This window comes from Suncus etruscus, chromosome 17 (genome assembly GCF_024139225.1).
Source record: "Suncus etruscus isolate mSunEtr1 chromosome 17, mSunEtr1.pri.cur, whole genome shotgun sequence".
NCBI lineage: Eukaryota > Metazoa > Chordata > Mammalia > Eulipotyphla > Soricidae > Suncus > Suncus etruscus.
In genome coordinates this window covers 20,340,925-20,352,808 of record NC_064864.1, presented here as the reverse complement: position 1 = coordinate 20,352,808, position 11,884 = coordinate 20,340,925, and the positions used below count along the sequence as shown (strand labels likewise).

The 11,884-nt window shown below is 43.4% G+C and overlaps 1 non-coding gene across 1 annotated transcript; it reads right to left on the bottom strand.

Moving 5' to 3' along the window:
* Nucleotides 1–986: 986 nt before the first annotated feature.
* Nucleotides 987–1,096, bottom strand: LOC125995425 (U6 spliceosomal RNA). The gene has a single exon (XR_007490958.1). It is a non-coding gene; the product is annotated as a U6 spliceosomal RNA (small nuclear RNA).
* Between the last annotated feature and the right edge of the window lie 10,788 nt (nucleotides 1,097–11,884).

The following is an 11,884-nucleotide window of genomic DNA, read 5'->3' as shown; positions in this document are numbered from 1 at the left end:
GGCGGCTTGGGGGTGGTGTGGGTTGCAGGGACGGAGTGGGGCTTTGGGAGGAGGACGTGGGCCTCGGAGCTGCTGGTTGAGAAAGAGTGAAGTTTTGGCAATTCTGGGGGGGTGGTGGTCGGGGGACATAGGTGCAGGTATCGACACCCAGGGGAGGTGTTTTTGGGAAAATGGGTGGGAATTTGCAAGGACGATGGAGAGAATTTGAAGCCAGTTTCTGAGACCCATAATCAGAGACTAATGACCCGTGTTTCCCCAGGCCTGGGAAACAAGGTGTGGGAGTGCGAGTTGGGGAACGCACAGGAGTTGAGGGAGGCTGGGGAGGAGGCCGGGGAGGGGGCTGAGGTTTGGGATGGGCAGGAGTGATGGCAGGTAGGGTGTTTGGAGTGGGGGGACGCTGGGAGGGATGGGGAGAGAGGAGTCGGATAGCACGAATTTGAGGGTGGAGAGGGTTCGGGATTTTGGGAAGTTTTCGAGACATACTGTCTAGACGTCCTCGTAGCCAAGAAGCAAAGTCGGACGAGCCAAAGCTGGCCCGTTCCTGCTTTATATAGCTGTGTCCTTTGTGACATCATTGTGTCACATCACACTTCCAATGACATCAAATGCCCTTTATGACACGTCACGTCCCTCCCTTGACACTAGCCTGAGAAGAGTTTCTGCTTTAGAGAGACCATGGGAAACAACTGCAATCATTTGGCTAGGACAGGAGCCCTTGGGCCCTAGAGCAACTCGTACCTGGGGTCCTCACTGGGCACTCAATGATTTAGAGCTAGGACGGAGGTAGGTCAATGGGACCAGAAGAAGGCAGCTGAGGAAAGTGGATGAGGGTGGTTAGCATTCCCTTTCACTGATTTTATTTCCTCTTGCATCATTTCAGTCTCATCCTTACACAATGTACATGGAATCGACTGTCCAAGCTTTTATTAGTATATGCACAAGCACTTTAATTTTTCAAGATTTCTGGGTCTTGGTTTGCTCATTATGTGGATCTGCACCATTTCCAACCATGTATGTTTGTCATCCTTGAGCAGGGGCCATGCTAATCTTCTCTGTATCATTCCAATTTTAGTATATGTGCTGCCGAAGCCAGCACTCCAACCATGTATGTTTGATTCTCCTTGTTCTTCCTTCTGTTTCTGAGCTCTGAACTGTAAAGTCTTCCATGGGCCTCATCACCATACTCCTGCTTCTCAGAGAAAGTCTTGACAAGCATATTTTCCCCCTGTTTTGGTGGAAATTTCCAGTCCCTTAATTTGTTTCCCTTTTTTCCCCTCTGGCCTATGTTCAATTGTAAGTAGGTGTAAAGTAAAAACTTTAGAATATAAGATCCTATGTTACTTCCAAATTGCTTTGCTGCTTTGTTCCTGTTGAACACATATTGAAACCCATATTCTTATTCCATCAAAAACCATATTCTTATTCCTAGAGAAAACTTATTGCACTTAGTTCACCAGTAGGTTTCAGGCATTCTCCCTCCACTTCTCTACACACACACACACACACACACACACACACACACACACACACACACACACACACCCTTTACTGTGTCCTCTAACTCAATTACTTCCACTTTTTCTGGCTGTGAAGAGCCTGGGGCTTCCTGCCCATCTGTCTGAACCTGTAAAGATCAGGTTCAAGTAGATCTTTAGCCAGGATGCTAGGAGTGAGCTCTGGCAGTTAGTGATCAAGGCTTTGCCACTTGAAAAATGAGAAGAAATTTTTTTGTTTTTGGGCCACACCTGATAACGCTCAGGTGTTACTCCTGGCTATGCGCTCAGAAATTGCTCCTGGCTTGGGGGACCGTATGGGATGCCTGGGGATCGAAACTTGGTCCATCCTAGGCTAGCGCCGGCAATGCAGATGCCTTACCGTTCTGCTCCTCTGCTCCAGCCCCAAGGAGGAGAAAAATTTCTTTTGCTGAGAACAGTCTGCCTATTCTGACTGTGTCTTTGGAACTGTAAGGGGTGGGGAGGTCGCATCTGTTTATATCAACCTGCCCTTTTCTTCAATATTTCTTTCTCACAGTCAACCTGTTTTGTGTGTGTGTGTGTGTGTGTGTGTGTGTGTGTGTATGTGTGTGTATGTGTGTGTGTGTGTGTGTGTTGTTTTAAGTGAGCACAATGAAGTTGAACTGAATATTCACAGATTCCAGGGTTGAGTTTTCTACTTCTTTTGTTTGTTTTTTGGGGGACAAACCCAGTGGGGCTCAAGGATTACTTCTGGCTCTCTGCTCAGAAATTACTCCTGGCAGGCTGGGTGGGGGACCATATGGGATACCAGGGATCAAACCCAGATGAGCCACGTGCAAGACAAATGCCGTACCTGCTGTGCTCTCTCTTCCAATATTTGATTTTGTTTCAGTTAATTTTCCTATCTATTTTTATTGAAACCATTGTTAATTACAAGTCCTTCATAGCTGGATTTCAGGCATCCAGTGACAGTGAATCAGGGCCATTCCCACCAGCAGTGTTGACCTCCCTTCACCAAAGTTTCCAGCGTGCATCTTATCCCTCCACCCTTAGCCCCCTGGCCTGTCTGTGTAACAGGCCCATTTTAAGTTTAGATTGTTAGAGTTTGGGGCTTTTGATTCTATTGTTGTTGACTTCCTCCTTTTTTTTTTTTTTTTATCTCCACCAATGCACCTGAGACTCATTTCCTATTTCTTTTTGTTTTTGGGGCACACCCGTGACGCTCAGGGGTTCCTGGCTTGGGGCACCATATGGGACACTTGGGGATCGAACCTGCAGTCTGTCCTAGGTTATCTCTTGCAAGGCAAATGCCCTACTGCCTACCCCACCTCCCTGACCCTTCATTTCCTATTTCTATCCCCGCCCTCTTTTCCAAGGTTTGATTTTAAGTTTCAGTTTCAGTTTCCATTTCTTCCCAGTTTTGTTTCTTTCCCAAAAAAGGAAAGTGTCATATGACTTCTCCCAACCTTTAAATTCTCTTTCAGACTCAAAACAGCTTACTGGAGACCAGGAAGCTTTCTGAAGAACATAGCAGTTTGAATATCAGGTTTTCCACAGACATGAGGTGGGTGAAATAAGACCAAAGCATCCATTTTTTTCTGGTTTTTGGGCCACACCTAGCACTGCTCAGGGGTTACTTCTGGCTGTCTGCTCAGAAATAGCTCCTGGCAGGCACGGGGGACCATATGGGACACTGGGATTCGAACCAAGCACCTTAGGCCCTGGATCGGCTGCTTGCAAGGCAAACACTGCTGTTTCTATCTCTCCGGGCCCAAAGCATCCTTCTATGCAATGCAGTTTCTGAATAGTGTCTTAGGTGAAGGCTAATTCTTGGCTGTCTCTTTGCATATGAACTTTATGAATGTACCTTTATCAATATGGGTATTTTATTTCTGTGGGTGATTCTCATAGATAGTCAAGCTCTAGGCCCTTAAAACTCTTTCCTATATAGAGCTGGTTTACAAGAGCTGAAATGAGAGAGATTGACAGGAGGGGCAGAGCAGTTTGCTAACTCCAAGTTTTATATACGAGAGGAAATAACCTGTCTTTCAGCTGGAAACCCCCAAAGGTGGGTTCCAATGCTGTTGCAAGAACCAATCAAATGTCATCAAAGGATAGTAGGGAAAGAAGTGTGTGTGTGTGTGTGTGTGTGTGTGTGTGTGTGTGTGTGTGTGTGTGTGTGTGTGTGTGTGTGTGTGTGTGTGTGTGATCCCCCCAATGGAGGCTCTGGAAAGAATGATTTTTGGAATTGAGAATGACCTTAGATGTTATTGGTGGTTCTTTTGTTTGCTTATAGAAGGTAAATTTCCAGGGGGATGCTAAGTGTATTTTTTCCTCTCCTGAAAGGGAAATAAGATCAAATAAAGTTGAGAAACTGACAAAAAACTCTTATGGGGGTTGGTGTGCACTGGATGGTCAGTAAATTCTGAGATATGTGTAATGCTCAAAGGTATCTGATGCTCAGAGGTATCTGAAAAAGAGTATTGATCTGGGGGTTTTGTCTAATATTAGTCTTCCTTGTGTAGGACAGGCTTCAAGGGGGAACATTAAGCCAAACAGTCTTTATCTCCACAGCTCAAATTCTGATTTTGAATGTAATTTTGAGTGTGACTTTTGACTGTTCCTTTTGGACATTCAAATCCAGGAATGTACTCTACCACAAAGCTGGATTTCTGGGTTACTTTTCATGGACTTATCTGTCCTTGTTTGAATCTTTTTCTGTTTCGTTTTGTTTTTGGGTCACACCCAGCTATGGTACTTGGGTTACTCCTGGCTCTGTGCTCAGAAATCACTCCTAGAAGGCTTGGGGGCTCCATATGGGATGTGGGGAATTGAACCATTGTTGGCCCTGGATCGGCTGCGTGCAAGGCAATTGCCCTACTGCTGTGCTATTGATGAAAAAAATATTAATTATGAAGTCCTTGATGGTGGGATGGATGGGTGGTGAGGCTTTTCTCTGGCCAGGCCAGGAACCTACAACCCCTCCACCTCCTGGTGGTCTCAGGGTGGCGGTGGTGGCGGTGAGGAAATGATCCACAGGCAGTCAGTTTCCAGGAGACATCAACTTTATTCAGGCCCTAGCCACCATGTGTGGCTTTTCAGCTTTTAACCTTGTAAGCCTGCTCTGTATTTGAACCTCTCTCTGCCAGCCAAGCTCTCTTGCTGAATCCTGTTTCTTTTCTCCCCCCTGAATCTCTCCCTCTATCCTCCTGGTGAGCACAACAGGAAGCCAAAGTGCCAAAGACCCCCAGATGTGGGCAGGTCTGCCTCTCAAGGTGAGCAAAACAGGAAATAGGAGAAGAGGAGTAACATCTGCCCCTTCTTTAAAAAACAAAAAGAGCATACATAGGTTACCCTTTGTTTTCCCTGACTTCTGCCTTTGGCCTTAATCCCATAGAACAAAATTTAAAGTGAGGACTTAAAGAATCAGCCATTTCCTGGGGCTCCAGTCCCTGAGCTTCGGGCTTGGGAGGGTTTCTCTCCCTTCCCGGAGCAGGATTTTCAGCCGGCCCGGACGGGCAGCTGGCAGGCCCCCCATGGGCCAGCGGCCTTTTTGTCCGGCCTAGGGTCAGGGGGGCCCGGACTTGGGTCACCCGACCTCCCTCTCCCCCATTCCTCCGGATCTCCAGGTGGGTTTCTGGGAGGAGCTGACGGGGCACCCTGGGTTTTCCCCACTCCCAGGCCGGGCCGGGACACTGGCCTAGGGTGGGGCTTAGGGGGTAGAGTTCGATCTGGTGGGTGGCAGATAGCTGCTCAGCTATACTCAGTCTGTCACTGGTAATTTCATACCAGTCTACATTTTGCAAACCTCGCGGGGGCTAGCGCCCCCGCGCGAATATTTGCTCCTTCCAACCATCACTACCCCAGATTTACCCTTCTTAACTTCAGTAACACATAGTTCTAATCTCTGACCTAAGACATACAGTATATCTAACAAATCACAGAACTATTTAGAAGGACACAAATTGAACACATATATCTTTTGAATTTTTAATGGGTATTTTCTTTAACTGATGTAACTCTCTATATATTCTTCTACCATGATGTTTCTATTCACTTTTCATCTTGTCTATTCTTTGTAAGCTGTACAGTAAGGATTGTTGATGGAACTGTCCCTCAGTTTGATGCCTATGATTGAACTATGTCATGGAAATTGCTGGTCTTGTTCCTATTGCCTCCAGATGCACCAATAACGCACCATGGCATTGATCCTTGTTTGCATAGACACATTAAAATGGGAAAACACCATACATACAGATAAGTTCTTATCTAATAAATCTCAGTACAATGTACCTTACACCCTGAACATTGATATAATGACCTGGCACAGGCATCAGAAGAATGGGCATCCTCCATTCACGCCGGAACCAGGCAAGCTATCTACGAAACATCCAAGGTCTTTTACAGCAACAGCTGGAAGCAGTCTTCTACCAGGAAAGACACTATCAAGGGTCTGACATCGACCCCCTAAAAAGAGACTTCCGTTTACACTGAGAAGACTTGACAACATCAATGACCTGCTCTATAGGACATGGTTCTCTCTAGTGCCCCTTAAGTGTGAGGTGAAACGAGAGGAAGCTATGCACCATCCTGACTGCAATATGGGATATGCAGACTCCAGGATCTCTAATACAGAAGCATGATACCAACAACAGAGACTATGTGAGGAATGGAGGTGTATCGCCACTACAGACGATGACTCGAATTGGACAAACTAATTCGCCTGGAGCCTAGAGTCACTCCTGTGCCAGGAAACTTCAGGGTTAGGGTCTCCTTGTATTTAGACCATAATTTGTCTTTCCATGTCCCTTATGTTTTGATGGGCCTATGCAAACAAATGCCACATTAATACCATTTTTTACTATGTTCCCTTGACTTTAATTCTTAAGAAAAACAAGCCACTAAAACTTTCGAGGTTAACTTAAACTAGTTTGTATGTACATGGAACTAGAGAAATGTACTTTGCCCTCAATGTGTAAGGAGCTACATAAGTATAATGTCTTTAGATTATATTGTGTGCTGCTAAGAAATAGTATGTACTACAACTGGGGATTTGAGGGACAAGGAATTGTATTGTACATGGGTTCAGTTTTGTTTTTATTAATGCTCTTTGGCTGAAAGTTCAAGGCTGGGATATCGATGGGACTACCGAGAATTCTGTTTATGGGTGATTGGGCTTCAACTGTAACTTTAACCTGTCCTCTTCTTTACATCTTTGTTGTCATAATTAAAATAAAAAAAGAAATTTAAAAAAAAAAAAAGAATCAGCCATTTCCAAAAATATAACTTTCCTCCAAAATATACCAGTAGCTTAAATTGTCTTAATGCTTATTTACCAAGCCCTATCCTGGAAAGTCCTTGTTCCTATTATTTAACCTTCCTTACTTAATGCTATTATCAGTTATATTTATACAATACAGTATCATCATATTTTTATTAGATCTTTAGAGTTTATTCATATTTGTTTGTTTGCTTTGGGATCATATCAACGAGCTTACTCCTATTTCTGTACCTAGTGGGCTCAGGGATCATATAGATTGCCAGGGACTGAACCCAAGTCAGCCACATACACAGCAAAGGCCCTACTTACTGGACTCTTGATTCATTTTATAACTGAAGATTGTGCCCTCTTGACTGTCTTTCCCGATTTCTTCTGTTCCCACCTCTAATCCAGTTCTGAACATTCTCTTCTTTCTATGAGTTGTGACTTTTTTTTAAATATTCTATATTTAAATGATCCTATATAGTATTTGTCTTTCTCTCTTGGTTCATTTCATGAAGCATTTACCCTCAAGATAGATTCTTGTATCTTACAAATGGCATAATTTCTTCCTTTTGAATAAATAATATATATCACAGATTTACATCTATCTAGATGGAATCTGTCTGATGGAATGTTACCTAGATATTAAGATAAATAGATATGGGGGATGGTATGCTAGTAGAGGAGGTAGGGCACTTGGCTTTGCAAGTGTTGACCCTCACCAGTTCCAGTTCCAGCAAGCCATAGTTGTTCCCCTGAGTGCAGAAGCAGGAGTAAGTCCTGAGCATTGATAGGTGTGATCCCAAAACAAAAAAAGAGAGGTGTCACATTTTCTTTGAGCCATTGATGAACATGTAAGTTGTTTCCATATCTTGGTTCCTATGTTACTGCAATCAGCATTTGCCTATAGATATCTTTTTTATGTATTTTTTGGGGCGTCATATCCGGTGGTGCTCAGGGGTTACTCCTGATGTTGAGCTCAGAAATCACTCCTGCTAGGCTCGGAGGACCATATGGGATGCCAGGAATCAAACCACCATCTGTCCTGTGGTGGCCTCATACAAGCGAAACACCCTACTGCTGTGCTATCTCTGTAGCCCCAGTACAGATATCTTTAATACATAAGATAACATTTAAGTTCAGCTATCTTATTGATAGTCATTTTTTGTTTGTTTTTGCAGGGGACCCATACTTGGGATGCTCAGGGGTTCTTTTGCATTTTCTTTTCTTTTGGTGGGGGAGGCATATCCAGTGAGGCTGATGGTTTACTCTTGGCTTTGCGCTCAGAAATCACCCTTGGCTTGGGGGACTGTCTGACTTGGAATTGAACCGAGGTCTGTCCTAAGTCAGCGCCTGCTGCGCCACCATTCTAGCCCCTCTTTTGCATTTTATAAATGATTAGTAAAAAAAATTATCAGGTATCTGTTGACCCTTTGTATGTCTTCTTGGAACTGTTTGCCTGCCTTTTAATTGTTTTTATTGAAGTTCTTTTTTTTTAATATCATTACTTACATATCAGATAAATGACTTGTAAAATTTTCTCTTACTCAATAGGTCACATTTTCATTCCGTGGCTAGATTCCTTAGCTGTGCATAAGCTTTTTAGCTTGATATGTGTGACTCTGCTTATGAATTTTGGACGTGCTGTTTCAATTTCATGTGTCTCAAGAAATGTTCTATTTATCTCGTGATTTCTGACCCAGTAGTTATTCAGTGTAGACTTAAGTTTCACATACTTGTGAATTTTCAAATTTTCTTCTTGAAAGAGGCTTCTTCTTGAAGGTGGTGGAGATTTTTGGCCCCATCTGGCTGTGCTCAGGGGTTACTCCTGGCTCTGTACTCAGGAATTACTTTTAGTTAGCTTTTGGACCACATCAGATGCCAGGGATTGAACCCTGCTTGGCCACAGACAAAGCAAGGGCCATACCTTGCTGTACTATCACTTTGGCCCTTCCAAGTGATTTCTAATTTCACACTTGGTGGTTAGAAAAGATTTCAGTCTTCATAAATCAATTAAGACTTGTTCAGTGGCCTGACATGATCTATCTAGACCAATATTCATATATACTTGAGAAGAATTCTACTGCTCATTTCTCCAAATCTTGATTTAAAAAAGATTAGGAAAGATCATTTAGGAAGGTCAAAGGATCTAGCAGGTTTTGTTTGTTTGTTTGTGGGCCACAGCCAGTGGTGCTCATGGTTTACTCCTGGCTCTGTGCTCAGAAATCACTTCTGACAGACTTGGGGAGCCATATGGGATGCTGGGGATGGAACCTGGGTCAGCCGTGTGCAAGGCAAATGTCCTACCCATTATGTTATCTCTCTGGCCCTATAGCAGGTTTTATGGTCAAGAAGTTGCATGCCAGGTTGGCTATCTTCCCGAATAAGCTGATCAGTGCTGTTCTAAGTATCAGAGTTTGGCAGGTTTTGTTTTTCTTTGAGAAAAGGAGCATTTCTCTGACACTCCCATATACAGTGTATAATTGTAGACAGGAGGTGGGAAAACAAAATGGAATGATGAAATCACTTAGTGTTAAAGGGTCCGGGAAAGCCCACTGCTTCAAATAAGGACCACGAATCTTCAGAGAATGCAATCAGCAAAATCAGGTTTATCGTCCAGCTAGCTGGGTCCCCAGAATCTGCCATATAGACCGAAACCGGAAGGCCCCGGCAATCTAGGAAGGTGTCTTTTATAGGTTTAAGGAACCTTAGGAGGAGGGTCGATTTGGAAAGTTGGGCTTGTAGAATGCACCAATCCCTTGTCCAAATTCAAACACAATTTCCAATCAAATGTTGAGATTATCCTTTTTCAAATAAGGTGAGAACCTTAGAAGGGGCGAACAGAAGTCCATTCTTTTGCTCCAATATGTCAAGTTCCTCTTAGGAAGGGCATTGGCTGATGGTTACCAGGGCAGCAGGCTGTTGATGTCCCACGGTGAAATTCCAGATTAAGGGAATCAAGAAAGTGGGGTGGAGAAACACTTAACTGGCATCTATATCTGATCAAGGTGGGAGTGGAGAAAGGCTTACCAGGCATCTATCACCTATCTGAGTTATTATCACATCTATTTTCATAAATTTTCCCTTAACATCAGGTCAGGTCTTGGTAAGGATGGAATGCTCTCAAGATTTGTATACTGAACACTAACATATTGGTTCAGCAATGTTGGTGAGCTCTTCAGCTTATTTTATTATTAAAATAAAATTTTAATTTAATAATGAATTAATCATAAATTTAATTATTCATTTTTATTATTTTTAATTTTTTTGATTTTGGGTCACACCCAGCAGCAGGGGTTACTCCTGGCTCTACACTCGGAAATCGCTCCTGGCAGGCTCGGGGGACCACATGGGATGCCAGGATTCAAACCACCTTCCTTCTGCATGCAAGGTCTCCATGCTACTGACCTGTCCCCCCATTTTGTTCTTGATTTTTTCTAAAATTGTGCTAGTCTATGAATCTGAAATTGCAAATAATATGGGCTTAGTGATATCTTAAGTGTTTTCTCCCAATCTTGGTGCTAAGCATCTTCAGATAAGAGAAGCACAAATTCAGTATAAAATATTTCTCAACCACAGGCAAGTAAGGAGTGATAAAACAGGATGAGTGCTGATACAGTGACTCAGTAAAGCAAGGTTTGTGATCTCCCTAGGTGTCTTCCAACTGTAAACACATTTATCAATATTGCTAGTTGTTTATTTCTCAGATCCAATTCGTTCTCTCAGGGGAGCTCGTCTCTGTCAGGTAGAGTGTTCCGATCCGGCTGTGTATGACTAGGGAGGAGGTGGGAAAATGAAGTGGAAATGATTAAATCAACATTCTTGGCTCTCAAGGCTTACATCAGAGGTCCTCAAACTTTTTAAACAGGGGGCCAGTTCACTATCCCTCAGACCGTTGGAGGATCGGACTATAGTTTGAAAAAAGCTATGAACAAATTCTTTTTTTTTCTTGTTACTTTTTTTTTTTTTTTTTTTTGGTTTTTGGGTCACACCCAGCACTGCTCAGGGGTTACTTCTGGCTCTACACTCAGAAATCGCCCCTGCCAGGCACGGGGGACCGTATGGGATGATTCGAACCTCCGTCCTTCTGCATGGAAGGCAAACGCCTTACCTCCTTGCTATCTCCCCGGCCCCAGAACAAATTCTTATGCACGTTGAACATATATTATTTTGAAGTAAAAACAAACAAAATGGGAACAAATACAATATTAAATAAAAATCGAGTAAAATAAATCAACCAGTATTTAGCAGAAATACCACTATTTCTTTTTTCATTTTTTCTTTTATTTTTGGGCCATGCCCAGCAGCACTACTCAGGGGTTTCTTCTGGCTCTGCACTCAGAAATTACTCCTAGCAGGCTTGGTGGACCATTTGTGATGCTGGGGATAAAACCTGGGCCAGCCCCAAGCAAGGTAAATACTCTTATCTGCTGTGCTACTGCTCTGGACCCACTTATCAGTACTTCAATGGGAACTATAGGCATGGTGCAATGGTAGGGTGTTTGCCTTGTATGAGGCTGTCCTAGCACAGACCTTGGTTCGCTTTCCAGCATCCCATATGGTCTCCTAAGCCAGGAGCGATTTCTGAGCTCATAACCAGGAGTAACCCCTGAGCGTCAACAGGTAAGGCCCCCAAATCAAAACCAAAAAAAACAAGTAAATAAAAGATCAGTCTTATCAGTCTGTGTGAAAACTGAGATCTGAACCAATGTTGCTCAGAATAAGAGAAACCCAGATTTCTCATGGAAGACATTCTTCCCCGTATCGCACACATCACATGCGCTTCCCTGCAAATCTACCCACATATAAGAAGGGACCTGCTTTGTGGGTTCTTATACACCATAACCATGAAAGATGTATTTGGGAGTGACAATAACAGAACTAGAAAGTATGTTTTAGTCAGGGATCTTTCGACAGACAGAAAGAACACATAGAAAATAGAAACATAGGACTAAGGACCCAAAAAAAAATCAATGACTTGGGGCTGGACTGATGGCACAGCGGTAGAGTATTTGCCTTGCACATGGCTGATCCAGATGGACCTGGGTTTAATCCCTGGCATCCCATATAGTCTCCTGAGCCTGCCAACAATGATTTCTGAGTGAAGAGCCTGGAGCGCCACTGGGTGTGCCCCCAAAACAAAAAC